A 17,902-nucleotide genomic window follows, 5' to 3' on the forward strand; every position below is an offset into this window, starting at 1 on the left:
CATCCATGCCCTGAGACAAGGGCCATTAAGCACAGAACAACATGCAATGTGGATGAGCAGGTCCCAAATAGCAGAGATTAATCCCACGCAAGTGGACTTGATCCTCAAAATAAGCAAACAAATTAGCTTGGTAAACAGAGTTTGGGAAGAATGGTTTGAGAGGCAGAGTTCCCTAGAATTGGCTTTTAACAAATTAAATGGAGTTTCTAAAGTGAATAGAGAGGTTTCAAGAGGGTTGATGTGTCAGGGGAACCCCATGCTTAGAGAGTAGAGGTTTATGCTTGATTGAAAATGACTGGGAGTGTCACCCAGGCTAAAACCAGGACAAAGGAACATCAGCACCACCACGAATTGAACAGCTATGAAAATTCAGACACAAACATATACACTTAAAAGCTATTCATGTGGCTGGCATTGTGCTGTAGCAGGTAAAGACGCTAGTTGTGACTCCAGCATCCCATATGGACACCGGATCACGACCCAGCTGCTCCCCTTTCTATCCAGCTCCTTGCTTATGGCCAGGAAAGCAGCAGAAAATGGCCCAAGTGCTTAGGCCCCTGACACCACATGGGAGAGCCAAATGAAGCTCCCAGCTCCTGGTTTCAGCCTTGTTCAGGCTCAGCTATTGTGGCCACTGGGGGAGTGGACCAATGGATGGGAAAATCTCTGTGTGTGAGTCTCTCTCTCTGTAACACTACCATTCAAACAAATAAATCTATTTTTAAAAAAGATGAAAGTCAGAGTTACACAGAGAGAGAAGGCAAGGTGAGAGAGAGAGAGTCTTTCATCTGCTTACTCACTTCCCAACTGGCTGCAACAGCTAGAGCTGTGCTGATCTAAAGCCAGGATCCAGGAGCTTCCTCTGGGTCTCCCATGTGGGGCAGGGGCCCAAGGACTTGGCCATCTTTCACTGTTTTCCCAGGCCACAGCAGAAAGCTGGATTGGAAATGAAGCAACCAGGACTCTGGAGCTCCTATGGGATGCCGGCACTGCAGGCGGTGGCTTTACCTGCTATGCCACAGCGCTGGCCCCAGTAAATCTTTAAAAAAAAAAAAAGAAAGAAAGAAAGAAAGAAAGAAAGAAAGAAAGAAAGAAAGAAAGAAAGAAAGAAAGAAAGAAAGAAAGAAACAGCAACTATTCATAGTGTTCTTTTATGGCAGAAACTAGAGAACACTGGACTAGAGAAACTTACCTAGCTGACCTAGAACAGGAAATCAGATTTCCTGGCCACAAAATGTAACTAATAGCAAGAAAAGGATATGCAAATTACACCCTGGAAATGTCTCTGGTCCAAGAATTTATCTTTTTTTATTCCTTGCTTATTCTTTCTTTAAATGCTAACTAATTTATTTATTTGGAAAAGCAGAGAGATGGGGGAGATACACACACACACACACACACCAAGAGACAGAGAGTTTCTTCTCTATCTGCCAGTTTACTTCCCAAATGGCATTAAAAATGTTATCTCAAAAATTAAAAAAAAATTAGAAAGTTTACTACATCTCTCCAATTTCTCTTGACCTGCAGGGTTTCTGTTGAGAAATCTGTCAATCTGATGGAAGTTCCTTTAAAATGACCTGAAATTAGGCATGGAAAGCCAAGACACTCTGGCAAAAAAAAATGACCTAAATGAAAGATCTCTGCAAGTGAGATCCCAGTGGAAAGAACATGTCATCAAAGAAGGAGGTACCTTTCTCTGAAGGAAGGAGAGAACTTCCACTTTGACCATGGCCTTGTCTAAATATGATCAGAGTCGGTGAACTCAAAAGGCTTCCATGGCCTTGGCAACTCATGACAAGAGCCTAGGGTGATTACTGATGCCATAAACAAGAGTGTCAATTTGTTAAGTCAACAACAGGAGTCACTGTGCACTTACTCCTCATGTAGAATCTCTGTCCTTAAAGTGCTGTACAGTGTGATTTAATGCTATAACTAGTACTCAAACAGTATTTTACACTTTGTGTTTCTATGTGGGTGCAAACTGTTGAAATCTTTACTTAATATATGCTAAACTGATCTTCTGTATATAAAGATAATTGAAAATGAATCTTGATGTGAATGGAAGGGGAGAGGGAGTGGGAAAGGGGAGGGTTGCGGGTGGGAGGGACGTTATGGGGGGGAGCCATTGTAATCCATAAGCTGTACTTTGGAAATTTATATTCATTAAATAAAAGTTAAAAAAAATGACCTGGAATTTCACTGTAAATTTTGGAATGTTCTCTTTATGTTTCACTTTGGAAAGTTTGGCTAGAACATGTTTGAATATGTTCTGATCATCCTTACCTGGGGTTCTATTTGTTTCCTCTGTTTGGATGTCCATATCTTTCTCCAAATTGGGCAACTTTTCTGATATTATTTCATTGAATAGGCTTTGTAAGCATTATTTTTTTCTATTCTCTCAGACTCATATACTCGGTCATTTGATTTCTCATAAATCTTGAATACTGTTTTTGTTCTTAAAATTTTTTCTTTCTTTTTTTTGTTGTATGAGATATTTCAAAAGGCTTGTCTTCTAGATCAGATATTCTTTATTCTGTGTCATCAAGTCTGTTAAGGCTTTCTAGAGACTTTTTTTATTTAACTTATTAGACATTTTTTTCTAATATTTCTGTTTTGCACTTTTTCAATGCCTCTACCTCTTTGCTGAATTTCTCATCCATGTGTTGTACTGATTTCCTAATTTCATTTAACTGTTTCTCAGTCATTTTAGTAACCTTGCAATCATTCTTTTGACTTCTTTTTCATAAATCTCCCCTTCTTCACAGTCCAATATTAATGTATTATTGTGTTCCTTTAGGGGGGCCATATTGCTTTTCTTGTTCATGTTTCCTACATTTCTACTTTGATTTTTATACATCTGGGGACTCTTGTTCTATGTCTTCTGGAGGATTTTTTTGATTGATTAAAATCTTTATTCCTGGAGATGTGCCGAGGGGCTCATTGACATGCCTAAGGCCTACACTTGAGCTCGAGGGGCATGTGCTGGGTAGACCTACAGATCTCTGGCCATCATTTGAGGGTGGAGGAAAAGTAAAGAGTGATACTATGTGGTGGAGCATCTCTGACTATAGTCAGTGGGGAGCTGTTTGGTGTGCCCAAAGCCGCACCTTTCTCTGTGCCAGGGTGAACCTGCTGATTCACAGCCCAGAGTGAGTACATGACACCAGTACAGCCTACTTACCAAGCTGTACACACTGTCAAGAGAACTAACTTGGGGCCAGAGCTGTGGCATAGTCACCACCTGCAGTGCCATATAGGCACCAGTTTGAGTCCCAGCTGCTCCACTTCTGATCCAGCTCTCTTCCATGGCCTGGGAAAGCAGCAGAAGATGGCCCAAATCCTTGGGCCTTTGTACCCACATGAGAGACCCAGAAGAGGCTCTTGGCTTCAGGCTTCAGATCGGCACAGCTCCAGCCATTGCTGCCATCTGGGGAGTGAATCAGTGGGAATGGAAGACCTCTCTCTTTCTCTCTCTCTCTCATTCTCTCTCTTTCCCTCTCTCCCTCCCTCCCTCTCTGTAACTCTGATTTTCAAATAAAATAAAGAAATCTTAAAAAAAAAAAAGTACTAACTTACTCTGTAGTGTGTCTACCGACCCTTCTGCAAGATCCCTCCCCAGCATGCAGGGAGCTCCAAGTCCCCATAGTGCAGCCATATGCATATACAGGAACCAGCTACAACCTGTGACTTTTCTAGTTCTGGGGGCTTATGCCCAGTACTTGCACAGTTAAGGGCAAAATGGCCTACTCTCCACCCCATAAACTGCCCTGTCTCTGCTTTTCATGGCTTCTGGAAGCAGTAGGACTACTTGTTCTCCCCTGAGTCAGAGCAGAGTCTAACAGCGACTGTACCATGGTTTCCCTTATTAGAGCAAAGTAGTCACTCAGGCCCTGGGCAGTTCCCAGGCTGGACTTGAAGCTGTTGGGGGACTCTGGAACTCTGCCTCAGTTAAAGCTGCCAGGGACCCAGGCTGCAGCACCTCCTCCTTCCTTCTCAGGCAGGCATTTCTCAGCCAGGAACCTGTCTTGTAGATGCAGGGGTGGCTGGCGGTGTGGCCTCCTCCTAGCTGTCCTCTCCTCTTGCTGACCCAGGCAGCCTGCTCTGTTCCCTAACTCCTCCACTGGAAATGTCTCTCAGTCGGTACCTTGGGAATGTAGTTATTTGTTGTTCTGGTATCTTTCTGGCTGAGGTCAGTGCAGCATCTCACTATTCAGCCATCTTGGATGCTCACAAACTGTATTCTTAACCAAAGATATTTGGCAAATTAGTCAAGAAAATCTGACTACAGCTTCTGGGAAATAGGACAATTTCTATCTATCCATCTCTTCAAAGAGGACTTTCCTTTTATTTAAGATTTATTTAAAAGGCAAAATGACACAGAGAGATGGAGATAAACACACACACATCTATCTATCTATCTATCTAGAGAGAGAGAGAGAGAGAGATCTTCAATCTGTGGATTCACTCCCCAAATGGCCACAACAGCCAGGACTGGGCCAGGCTGAAGCCAGGAGCCCAGAAATCCCTCCAGATCTCCCACATGAGTGGCAGGGGCCCAGGCACTTGGGCCATCTTCTGCCACTTTCCTATGCACATTAACAGAGAGCTAGACTGGAATCAAAGTCGCTGAGACTTGAAACAGTAATCATATAGGATGCTGGTGTCACACATTGTGGCTTAACCCTTTGCCCTACAACACCAATCCTGGTTAATCTCAAAGAAACATCTTTCTTTCCTATTAAAGAATGTTATTTTCTTTTGAAAAGGAAAGAAAGAAATATGAACCCACGCTCAGTTTTCATTAGGACAGTCAGAGTAGCTAGAGAAAACCCCGTGAGTGGGAAGTGCTGCCAGTCTTGGTTATTTTCAGTCCTGGGTCTGGAAATTATGTGCAGATCACCACTTCAATTGAAAATTGAGGCAAGGAGCAGGATCCAAAGCAAAGAAACATGCTTCCAGGAATGCTCACCTCTTCTTGGTAGTCTGTTTACAGAGATGATTTTCCTGGCATAGCCCAGGTCTTGCATGTTCAGTCACAGTCGTGTTTTCTGCTTTCCTCAAGCTCACGCCCATCTGTTGAGTTTATAATAGCTATAGTAATGTAATCAGTGGATGACAGCTCCCTGGAGCGAACAACTGAAGAGGAACATTCTTCCTTTATCTCTGATAAAGCAGAATAAGTAGGAGGCCATTAGCCCTGGGTTGTTTCTATAGTCAGATGTTTGTGCAAGAAAATTAAAAGTTAATTTAGAGATATTCCTTGTAACTGAGTAATTTTGTATCCACCTTCGAATCCAGTTAATCAGCTAGTTGGTCAATTATTTAACTAGAGACTTCCCATCACACCACACCCAAATTAGACTAACACTCAGCTTTAACTAATCAGATAATTTCTTTATGTTCTTTCTGTGTTCCAACTATCAAAGCTAACTACACTGACTGTTGCAGTGGCACTCCCTGAATCTTCTGATTTTCAGTGCTGCCCAATCCACTAATCATCCTTGCTCAAAAAATTCCATCATTTTTGGGATATGCTCAATTGGACTTGCCCCAAATGGTAGAGTTAGAAATGTGCCAGGGTATTCCAATTCAATCCCATCAAGGTGGCATGTACCAATGCCATCTCACTAGTCCCAGTGATCAATTTCTGTTCATGATTGATCATAATGATAGGACTAAGAGTCAAAGGGATCACATAAACAAGACTAGTGTCTGCTAATACTAACTGATAGAATAAAAAAGGGAGAGAATGATCCAACATGGGAAGTGAGATACACAGCAGACCCATAGAATGGCAGATGTCCTAAACAGCACTCTGGCCTCAGAATCAGCCCTTAAGGCATTCAGATCTGGCTGAAAAGCCCATGAGAGTATTTCAGGCATGGAAAGCCAAGACACTGTGGCAAAAAAAAAAAAAAAAAAAAAAAAAAAAAAAAAAAAAAAAACCAAAACCAAACCTAAATGAAAGATCTCTGCGAGTGAAATCCCAGTGGAAAGAACAGGTCATCAAAGAAGGAGGTACCCATCTCTGAAAGGAGGAGAGAACTTCCACACTGACTAAGACCTTATCTAAATAAGATCAGAGTTGGTGAACTCAAAAGGCCTCCATAGCCTTGACAACTCATGGCAAGAGCCTAGGGTGATTACTGACACCATAAACAAGAGTGTCAATTTGTTAAGTCAACAACAGGAGTCACTGTGCACTTGCTCCCCATATAGGATCTCTGTTCTTAATGTGTAGTTCAATGTGAATTAATGATATGACTAGTGCTCAAACAGTATTTGGTAATTTGTGTTCTGTGTGGGAGCAAACTGATGAAATCTTTACTTAATATATACTAAATTGATCTTCTGTATATAAAGAGAATCAAAAATGAATCTTGACATGAATGGAATGGGAGAGGGAGCAGGAGATGGGAGGGATGTGGGTGGGTGGGAAGTTATGGGGGGAGGGAAGCCATTGTAATCCATAAACTGTACTTTGGAAATTTATATCTACTAAATAAAAGTTAAAAAAAATTCCATCATTTAATTTTTTTCTATGGTCCTTCTTTTAAATTTTTATTTATTTATTGTGTTTGTTTGAAGGGCAAAGAGATGGAGAGAAAGAGACGGACAGACAGAGATCTCCTATCTGCTGTTCACTCTCAAAACGCTCAGAGTATCTGGGGCTGGGCCAAGCTAAAGCTACATCCTAGATACTCAACCCCCTTTCAAACGTGTGTCAGGAGCCCAACTACTTGAACCAAAATCTACTGCCTCCCAGGTGTTCATTACCAAGAAGCTGGAATTGGGAGTGGACTGAGGACCCTGATTTGGAATGCATATATCCCAAGTGACAACTTAACTGCTAAACCAAATGCCAGCCCCTCTTCTAACTCCTTCTAATATTGTGGGGATAGACCTTTTGTACACATGAAGTACTAGATACTGGGAGATATCGAGCAAAAGGAGAGTACACCATGCAAACCTCAAAATAAATTTTCTAAGAATAAATAAGAAGTCATCAAAATGTCACTGATAATGGGAAAAACACATCAGTTATTCACAAAGGACATAGCACCACCAATCAGTACTCCTGATCAAAATCTAAAACTGATTCTAATTATGAACAGACTAATGCAAACTGAAGGACTTTCTGCAAGACAACTAGCTTGGACTAAAAAAATACAGATGTTATAAGAGAAGAAAATAAATATACGCAGATACTCATAGGTGGATAGATAATAATTTTTAAAAGATTTATTTATTTACTTGAAATTCAGAGTTACACAGAGAGAAGGAGAGGCAGAGAGAGAGAGAGAGAGAGAGAAACAGAGAGGTACTGGATACTGGTTCAATCCCCAGTTGGCTGCGATGGCCAGAGCTGTGTTGATCTGGAGTCAGGAGCCAGGAGCTTCCCTCTGGTCTCCCACACAGGTGCAGGGGCCCAATGGGATTGGGCCTTCTTCTACTGCTTTCCCAGGCCACAGAAGAGAGCTGAAATGGAAGCAGAGCAGTCAGGACTTGAACCAGTGCCCATATGGGATGCCGGCACTGCAGGCAGCTGCTTCAGCTGCTTTACCCTCTATGCCACAGCACCGGCCGCAATAGATAATAATTACATAGTTACTGAGGCATTTCTAGACTAAAAGGGACTCAAGAGAGGTGACAACTAAACACAATATACGGTCTGTGTTTGGATTCTTGGTTTTTTAACGACTGAGGAAAAGAATTCAAACTGTAAATGAGATAATAGTGCAATATCAGAATTCAATTTCCTGAATGTGTTAACTGAGATTCATTGATGCAGAACATTATATCCTTAAGATAAACATAGCAAGATATTAGCAGCTAATTCTCAAATGCATACAATACTTATATACATTTATTTATAACATATAAAGTTTTATATTATATATTGGCAGGGAAGTGAAAAAATTAATACTTTAAAAAGAATTGAATTAAAAATTTTAAGTACTTTTATTAAAATAGTTGAAATACTAATATCAGAGACAAATGAACAGCCTTGGTCAGCTATGTTGGGATAATTATTTAATTCAACTCATTTATGCAATAAATAATTATTGAAGGCCTATCATACATTGGGCATTATGCGAGATTGAAAATACAAAGATCAGTAAGATCTTAATCCTGTCCTCAAGGAGTTTGCAGAGCTTACTGGAGAGATGACTTTCCAGTTCACTTTGTAGGACAACAGCCTCGATCACCATGCATTTTTATAACATTTCTAGCGCAATATTAAATTATCACATTTTCTCAAAATGATACAAAATTCTGAGATTAAAGGATGTGCTGGCCAAATATGTGCTCTGCATCCTGATCTATCCTTCTTCCCTTTTATGAGTTTCTCCTAGAAGGAAGACTACTGTCTTTATTCCTCAGATATATTCTTATAGCTGGAGTTATAAGTAAAAATTAATTTTTATTATTAGATGCACTCTCTGAAGACCAAAAGAAGGTAGAGAATTAGAGTCCAAAATCCTATTAATCAGCACTGGCAGTCGTGGTCATGGAGCCAGTGGCACTGTAGTAGCTGGATCAATGTCCGGGGTCTGATGGCTGACTCTACATGGGTGGTAGTTACTGTGGCAACACTGTTTGCAGTTGTGAAGGCTGGACAGCAGCATCTGCCTGAACCCTTGGCTGCAGCCATGGTGATGGGACCTTAACCTGCTTAAACAGTCACTCCTGACTCCCACTCCTCCAACTTTTCCAATAGCTGTGTAAGTTCTTTTTTTTTTAAGATTTATTTATTTATTTGAAAGGCAGAGTTATAGAGAGGCAGAGAGGGAGAGAGAGAGAGAGAGAGAGAGAGAGGTCTGGTTCACTCCCCAAATGGCCACAAAGTCTGGAGCTGGGCATATTCAAAGCCAGGAGCTTCCTCCAGGTCTCCCATGTGGGTGTAGGGGCCTAAGGACTTGGGCCATCTTCTACTGCTTTCCCAGGTTATAGCAGAGAGCTGGATCAAAAGTGAAGCAGCCAGGACTTGAACCAGCACCCATATTGGATGCTGACACTTCAGGTGGCAGCTTTACCCACTATGCCTCAGCGGCGGCCCCTGTAAGTTCTTAATACCCTCTATTTTAGTCTTTACTTTTGAAATATGTACAGAGTATTCTATTTCTTGCAATGAAAATTGATTAATAAACATTTGTTTCTAGATAAGAGCCCTGACCAATAAATTCTCTGTTTGCTGAGATTTATCACTGAGCTTACTTTGCGTGTGGGACATCAGATTAAATGGCCTTAAATTTGATCTTCTTGTGTTTGTCCACTGAATTCAAAATGTGTGGGGGGAAAAGTAGGGGAAATGGAATTAACTGTTCTAAAGATAGAAAATTCTAAAAATCACATATTGAAGGCAAAGTTGATACACCACTTAGAATCAACCACACACAAAAAAATTAACTTCAGTTTTAACAACCTTGACATAGTAGAAGTTATTTACTAGCACTGTTAGAGCTACCTGGAGAACAAACATCGTCCTGTGTTGGCAAACCTCATGATGCCTGTCTGGAACCTCTACACCCAGATAAGTAATACTAACTTCCACTGACCAGCATCCAATCCTGCAGCACCCTCAGACAGAACAGAGGAGATGCAACGCCATGGGCAGGCTGCTGTGTGTTTGCCTGCCCCTTCTCACATGTATCCCCACTCACAGCCCTTCTATCTTATACCCCTACAATATAAAAATACCATATTATTCAAGCCTTGTTACGTTTACATGTGGACTTCATTTTCCTAAAAGGGACTCCACCTGCTTGCCAACTGGGCAAATTCCTATTTTTTTAAATTTGAGTCCAGAGAGCAGCTTCTCCGATGCCTTCCCCAGCGAGCTTCCGCAGACTACTGTTGCGCTTCCTTGGCCCTCCACTGCCCGGGCGCATTCCCCCATCCCGCCAGTGACCACATACATCACAATTGTTTGTTGACCTGTGTCTCCCTCACGTCTAAGCTGCTTGCAGGCAGGGACTTTGCCTTTTCTCTCCGACCTATTTATTCTCCTACCTATAAACAACACCATGTGTAACAAACCATAAGATACAAATGCCCAGGGTCATACAGCTATTAACTGGCCAGTGTTAGAGCCCAAGAAAGTGAATGAACCAGTGAGTAAAACTAGTATCATTCAAGGAGGGAAAACCGAATGATTTTTACTTTCTCATTTTCTTTGACTTAAATCCTCCATGATAACTTAGAAAATCATAATCAAAAGAGAAAACCATGTATATGCAACTAGATACAAATGAGTCATTTCACACATGAAGTTCATTAATGAAAAAAGACAAGCATACTGAAGGAACACAGAATTTTTCATTTAATCTAAATTTCCAGCTTCTCATCAGCTACTTTTTAATGTTAACTGATATAAAGACAATTATTCATTGGATAGAAAATGATTATTTACTGATTCTTCATTTTTACAAATAAATGGTATTGGTTATAATTTGCATGGCATAAAATGAATTCTTTCTTTTTAACTATATAGTCTGATGGGTTTTGGCAAAAGTACACACTCATTTAGCCACTACTAAAACCAACATAAATAATATTTTCATCACCCCAAAAATTCTTCCATTCCCTCTCTGTAATTAATCTTCTACAAACTCCAACCTCTTTAAACTCTGATCTCTCATTACTGATTAGTTTCATCTTTTCCAAAATTTTATACAAATGGAATTTACAGTATCTACTCTCTTGTTTCTGCCTTTTTTCATTCAGCATAATGTTTTAGAGATTCCTCTTCGTTGTTGCATATGTCACTACTTCATTCTTTCAGCCTTGAATAGCATTATATTGTATGAATATAACACAATTTGTTTCTCATCAACTAGTTGCTATTATCTTGGAGGTGACTTCCACTGTGTGGCCACTATGCACATTTGTTTTAAGTAAACAATTTGTGTTGAAGTCTTTATGAGGCATATGTTCTTTTCATTTGGATGCATAATGAGCACAATTCCTGATTCACATAAGTATACATTTAAATTTAAGGTACTGGGAACAAATTTCCAAAGTGGTTACTCAATTTTATATGCACACTGACAATGTGTAATGGTTTCAGTTCTTTGTGCTATTGTTGTACACTTTACTTTTATGTTTGAACTAAATCCCACAAAACATTAGTCTTGATTTAATACATTTTTAAATTTAAGATACAATGAATCATACATTGTTGTTGGTTTTCATATATTTACCACTTCCAAGGCTCTTAATTCCTTTTTGTACATCTAAGTTGTCATTTTATATCATTTGTCTCCCACTTGAAAAACTTCACAGTTTTATAATTCAGACATGTTAGTAATTAAATTCTCTCAGATTTTGTTTATTTGAAGTATTTTCATTTCACCTTCACTTTTGATGTTTTTTATTTTTTACTGTGAATAGAATTCTAGGTTGTCAGGTTTTTGTCTTCCAGAGCTTTAATTATATTCCTCTATTGTCTTCTGGTTTGAATTATTTTTAAATAAAAAGTCACTAACCATTATTGAAATATGAAATCCTAGTTCCACTGTATATGTGTGCTTAATTTTTTTTCTTTTTATTGCTGGTTTTGTTACTTTGTCATATTGTCTTTGCATGCATTTTTTTTTTTTTGACAGGCAGAGTGGACAGTGAGAGAGAGAGACAGAGAGAAAGGTCTTCCTTTGCCGTTGGTTCACCCTCCAATGGTCACCGCAGCTGGCACGCTGCAGCCGGTGCACCTTGCTGATCCGATGGCAGGAGCCAGGTGCTTCTCCTGGTCTCCCATGGGGTGCAGGGCCCAAGCACTTGGGCCATCCTCCGCTGCACTCCCTGGCCACAGCAGAGAGCTGGCCTGGAAGAGGGGCAACCGGGACAGAATCCGGTGCCCCGACCGGGACTAGAACCCGGAGCCCCGACCGGGACTAGAACCCGGTGTGCCGGCGCCGCAGGCAGAGAATTAGCCTAGTGAGCAGCATGCATTTTCTTATTCTTATCTTGTTTGTGATTCATTGGAGGTTATTAAAAAAAAAAAGATTTATTTATTTATTTATTCGAAAGTCAGAGTTACACAGAGAGGAGAGGCAGAGAGACAGAGAGAGAGGGGTCTTTTATCCGCTGGTTGACTCCCCAATTGGCCGCTGATCTGAAGCCAGGAGCCAGGAGCTTCTTCCTGGTCTCCCACATGTGTGCAGGTGTCCAAGGACTTGGTCCATCTTCTACTGCTTTCCCAGGCCACAGCAGAGAGCTGGATAGGAAGTGGAGCAGCCAGGACTTGAACCGGCGCTCATATGGCATGCCAGCACTTCAGGCCAGAGCGTTAACCCACTGCACTACAGCACCGGCCTCTCACTGGAGGTTCTTGTGAAGTGATATTTTATTCCATATTTTTTAACTTTGGGGTTATTATTCAGTTAACATTTTCTGCACATGCCCATCTTTCTTTCTCTGGGATTCTATTTCACATGTTAGATGTTTTCATGTTGTCCCAAAGATGGTTAGGCTCTGTTCACAATCTTCAGCTTTTTTCTCTATATGTCTAGGCTTGAATATTTTCTATTGCTAATCTGGAAGTTTACTGAACTGTCTACATCACTTAAGTTTTTGGTGAGTCCATCCAGTGAATGTTCCACAGAGATTTATTTTTCGTCTCTAGAATTTCCTCTTTTAACATCTTCCATTTTTCTCCTCATAATGTTCATATTTTCCCTTACAGTTACAAGACTATTAACAATAACTATTTTAAATCTTGCTGGCAGGTGTTTAGCCTAGTAGCTAAGATTCCAGTTAAGACACTGGAGTCCCACATCAGAGTACTTGGGTTCAATACTTGGCTCTGGCTCCTGGCTCCAACTTCCTGTTAATGCAGATCCAGGGAGACACTGTTGACAGCTCCAGTAATAGGTTCCTGACACACATTCACAAGACCTGGACTGAGTTCCTGCCTCCCAACTTTGGCCCATGCAACACAGGCCACTGCAGGCACCTGGGGAGCGAAGAAGCATATAGGGATCTCTCTCTCTCTCTGTCTCTACTTCTCTCTGCTTTACCTGTCTGTTTCTCTTTCTGCTTCTCAAGCTTATATATAAACTTTTAAAAATATATATGAATGTATATATATATATATACATATATATGTATATATAAAATCTTTAATTACTAGTTGCAACACCTTAGTCTCTTCTCAATCTGTTTCAATTCATTAATTTTTCTACAGGTTATGGGCTAAATTTGTCTGCTTCTTTGTATGGTGAGTAGGTTTGAATTGGATACTATTTGCTGAATGTTTGGATTTTGTTTTCTTTTTATGCATTTTGGATTAATATTGTCTGATAGATACATGAATCTGCTTGATTCTTTTCAACCTTGTTTTGAAGTTTTGGGTAGAAGAGCACTCTCTCTAAGTCTAGTTTAGAACTAGTATGAAGAATCGATCCTTCTGGGTTATCTACGGAATGCTCCAGATCTTACAAGAGCTCTCTCTATTATGTTAGTAAGAGCTTCAACGTTACCCAGACCTGTCTGAGCTCTCAGAACTGTTTGTCTTTCACAGCTTGTAGTTCTTTGCTTATTCTGCCATGACTTCACAGCTTGTAGTTCTTTGCTTATTCTGCCATGACCTCACGTAAGCACATGCAGGTTAGTACTCCAACAAACACAGAGTGGCTTGCTCTGCAAATTCCTGGAGTTCTAACCCTGGGCCACTCCTTCCTCTTCAGGACTTTGCCCCCAAAGTCCTAACTGCAGTAGCCTGCTTGGGCTCTGCTGTCCAACTCCACCATTCAATGACACCTCTGGGCTCACTAGGATTTACCACAGTAGGATTTTGCCACAATATGGAAAGTGATTATAAGCAGCAATCTGGGACAACTGGAGGGACAAATCCATTTGTTTTCCTTTCCTTAGAGGTTACAGGTCTACTCCGACTGTTATCTAATGTCTGAAAAAAGTTGCTCAGGATGTTTTGTCCTGTTTTTTAGGTTATTCTACTATGGGGCTTGGAAGAGGAGAGGATTTAAACACCAGTTATTCTTCATGGACAGACATGGAAATAATTGAAGTTTTTAAAGAGAAAATTGCAGGTATTTTTAAAAGAAAAATGCCTTAAGGAGTAAACATTGTCAAAATCAGATTCCTTCATTTTCTAAAACTCCAGCAATTGGGTGATTTCTCTCTTTCTTTCTTTCTCACACCACCACCATCTCAAAATTTTTTTTTTTTTTTTTTTTGGACAGGCAGAGTTAGACATTGAGAGAGAGAGACAGAGAGAAAGGTCTTCCTTCTGTTGGTTCACCCTCAAATGGCCGCTATGGCCAGCACGCTGCACTGTTCCGAAGCCAGGAGCCAGGCACTTCCTCCTGGTCTCCCATGCGGGTGCAGGGCCCAAGCACTTGGGCCATCCTCCACTGCCTTTCCGGGCCACAGCAGAGAGTTGGACTGGAAGAGGACAGAATCCGGCGCCCCGACTGGGACTAGAACCCAGGATACTGGCGCCGCAGGCAGATGATTAGTCTACTGAGCCACGGCGCCAGCCACATCATTTCAAATTTTAAAAGAAAGTTAAAAGCTTTTTAAAAGAGTATTATGATTATTTTTAAGAATGAGTAAAAAGTATACAAGTTTTTTCATGAGGGCTGAAATACATGTTTCATTGTTTCAGTTCACCAAAAGATTACATTCACATGTCCATTTCATTAACTGAGTACTTAGGTAAATTAAGTATTATATTTCTTTATTTTTTATCAATATTTTTATTATTTGCATTTTCCATGATTATGTGTTCATTTTATTTTTCTTTTGTCAGGGCTGAATGTGAATTTTAAGTTATATTTTTTTTCACATTTTCAGTAAGATGTTTGGAGCACAAATTCTGATTTATCTTTCTGTGTAACAGGGCAAGGAGCACCATTAAGAGTCACACTTATTTCCCCAAATAGATAATTGTCCATAGTGAGTTTTCTGAAAAGGGCCTATACCTAGACGTGAGAAAGAAGAAAGCTCAAACCATGCCAAAATGAAAAATTGAGTCAGTGCCTGAGTAGGCAAAAATGGCCTTCTCAGACCTCAATACAGTACTTGGCCTACTTTCTTTCGTGAGATTTTCTTTCTGGCTCCCAGTTTGTCATTTCAGTAATGGGCTTTTAAATGACTTTTTTCTTTAGGAAGGTAGCATTTATCATGGTTTGGTGGAAAGAGCCCTGAGATAGCACTTGGGAGAACTGGGTTATGGCCTTACTGGGTCTATGCTGCTGTGAGTTAGGTGGTTTGGGGAAAAGTATTTACCTAGTCTGAGGTTTGGAAGAGAACGGGAGTTTCACTTCTGTTTTTCTTTTGTTTGTTGAACAGCGGCTTCTCAGCTGGAGATTACTGCATCTGCAATGATATCCAGTCCAAGTTCACAGTGTCAAAGAGATGAAGGTGGATCTTCCCTCACTGATAAGAAGCTTGAAGCTCTCCAGCTCATGTTCTCCTCCTGGCTCCTGAGGGTGCTTACATGCAGCCCCAGGCTCCCACACGAAGAGGATGAAGTCATGGGAGGCTACAAACCACTTTCTAGTTACAGTTCCCTTTGATTTCAAACTTCTGAGGCATTGGCTCCACTCCATATCTCTCAACCATGACAGAGGCCGTTTCTCTTCCCTGCCAAAGAATATGTTCAGAGACTAGAGTAAAGGCATTATCACATAGTCAAAGAAAAGAGAAGACTTGAGTACAATCTGGTCTTATTTCCTCGTAGCTGAAGGACTTTGAACAAAAAAAAGGTTATACTCTGAACACTAATTTCTTTTGTGCAAAATGAGGATATAAATAAAATCCACTTCATAATTAAAATCTTAAACAATATGCTTTGTGGGGAGCAACTGAGACTAGACTAAATTACTGGAACTAAGACTAACACTATGCATCTGCTCTCCCACAATATGGCGCTGAGAGACAGCAAACAACTTCTACACAGCTGCCTCACCAGTTTGACTAATAAACTGCAGGAACTGATCCTGCTCCTGATTGGAGGAGAGCAGAGTACTCGGTGTGTGGGTAGCAGAGTTAGGATTGGCGGAAGAGGACTATAAAGGAGGAGAGAGACAGCATGCACTGGGGAAACACCTGAGGAACATCTGAGCAGCCCCTGAGAGAGCTGGCCAGCGGTGTGCCGCTCCTCCGTGGAAGCGGGGAAAGCGGCGGGGGTGCCACCCTGCCGCAGAGGCGGGGGGCCGGCACCTAACCCAGGAAGAGCTGGAGAAAGAGAACAACGCAGGGTCCAGCTGGCAGCAAACCCGGGAAGAGCCAGGCAAAGAGAACAGCGCAGGGTCCGGTGTCGTTCCTCCGCGAATGGGGGAGCGACAATGCTTGGTAAACGATCAAATGTCATTCAAGTGTTGGCCCATATTAATAACTAGACATGAGATAAAGAGAGACAATACAAGGATATGATCAGGAAGATTAACTTTGAGGTAAGGATTGCTGAGGGAAGACTTTGGATACTTCTGTAAAGATCCTAGAATCTGGAAATATGGGATGATATTCTCGATAAGAGTAATCATTGGGACTAGATTGAGTTTCGATCTTGTTATAAGAAATCTGCCTTCCCTAAACATTTTCCTCATTAAGAAACAGAGTTGAGGCCGGTGCCATGGCTCACTAGGCTAATCCTCTGCCTTGTGGCGCCGGCACACTGGGTTCTAGTCCCAGTCGGGGCGCCGGATTCTGTCCCGGTTGCCCCTCTTCCAGGCCAGCTCTCTGCTATGGCCCGGGAGTGCAGTGGAGGATGACCCAAGTGCTTGGGCCCTGCACCCCATGGGAGACCAGGAGAAGCACCTGGCTCCTGCCTTCGGATCAGCATGGTGTGCCAGCCGCAGTGCGCCGGCCACAGCAGCCAATGGAGGGTGAACCAACGGCAAAGGAAGACCTTTCTCTCTGTCTCTCTCACTGTCCACTCTGCCTGTCAAAATAAAAAAATAAATAAATAAATAAATAAATAAATAAAAAAGCTCATGGGAAATGGAATTAAAAGATTCATTTAAAAAAAAAAGAAACAGAGTTGCAGTAAGGATCAAATGAATTAATATATCTGAAGTTATTTTAAAATACTCAGTAAATACTGGCTATTATTTGGTATCTGATGAGGAATTAAGTATTAGTAATCAAACTATATAAAGTGTTCGTTGAATTTTGATAATTAAAGAAGGGTGATATTCTACCATTAAGAACTACCATTCTGGGGCCAGCACTGTGGCATAGCTGGTAAAGCCGCTGCCTGCAGTGCCGGCATCCCATATAGGCAGTTCAAGTCCCGGCTGCTCTACTTTCAATCCAATCCAGCTGTCTGCTATGGCCTGGGAAAGCAGTAGAAGATGGTCCAAGTCCTGGGCCCCTACACCCACTTGGGAGGCCCAGAGGAAGCTCCTGGCTCCTGGCTTCAGATCAGCGCAGCTCTGGGTGTTGTGGCCATTTGGGGAGTGAATCAGCAGATGGAAGACCTCTCTCTCTCTGTCCCTCTGCCTCTCCTCTCTCTGTGTAACTCTGACTTTCAAATAAATAAATAAATCCTTTTTTTAAACATAAAAACTACCATTCTAAAAATAAATTTGTAAATGACATTTTTAAACATACCTAAGGTTCTTTTTTAAGCATATCTATATCTGTTACCAATTTTACTTTTAAGAGTTTTTTTTTAACACCTATAATTGATGTGTTAAAAAAAAAAAAAAAAACACAGCAAGGGACCAAGGGACCGTGTGCTTCACTGCTTTGTAGTTGTTTTAAAAATTCAGTGATACAGGGGCTGGCATTCCACATGCATGCTGGTTTGTGTCCCGGCTGTTCCACTTCTGATCCAGCTCTCTGCTGTGTTCTGGGAAAGCAGTGGAAGATGGTCCAAGTGCTGGGCCCCTGCACCCAGGTGGGAGACTGGAAGAAGCTCCTGGCTCCTGGC

The sequence above is a fragment of the Oryctolagus cuniculus genome, chromosome 7 (genome assembly GCF_964237555.1).
Source record: "Oryctolagus cuniculus chromosome 7, mOryCun1.1, whole genome shotgun sequence".
NCBI lineage: Eukaryota > Metazoa > Chordata > Mammalia > Lagomorpha > Leporidae > Oryctolagus > Oryctolagus cuniculus.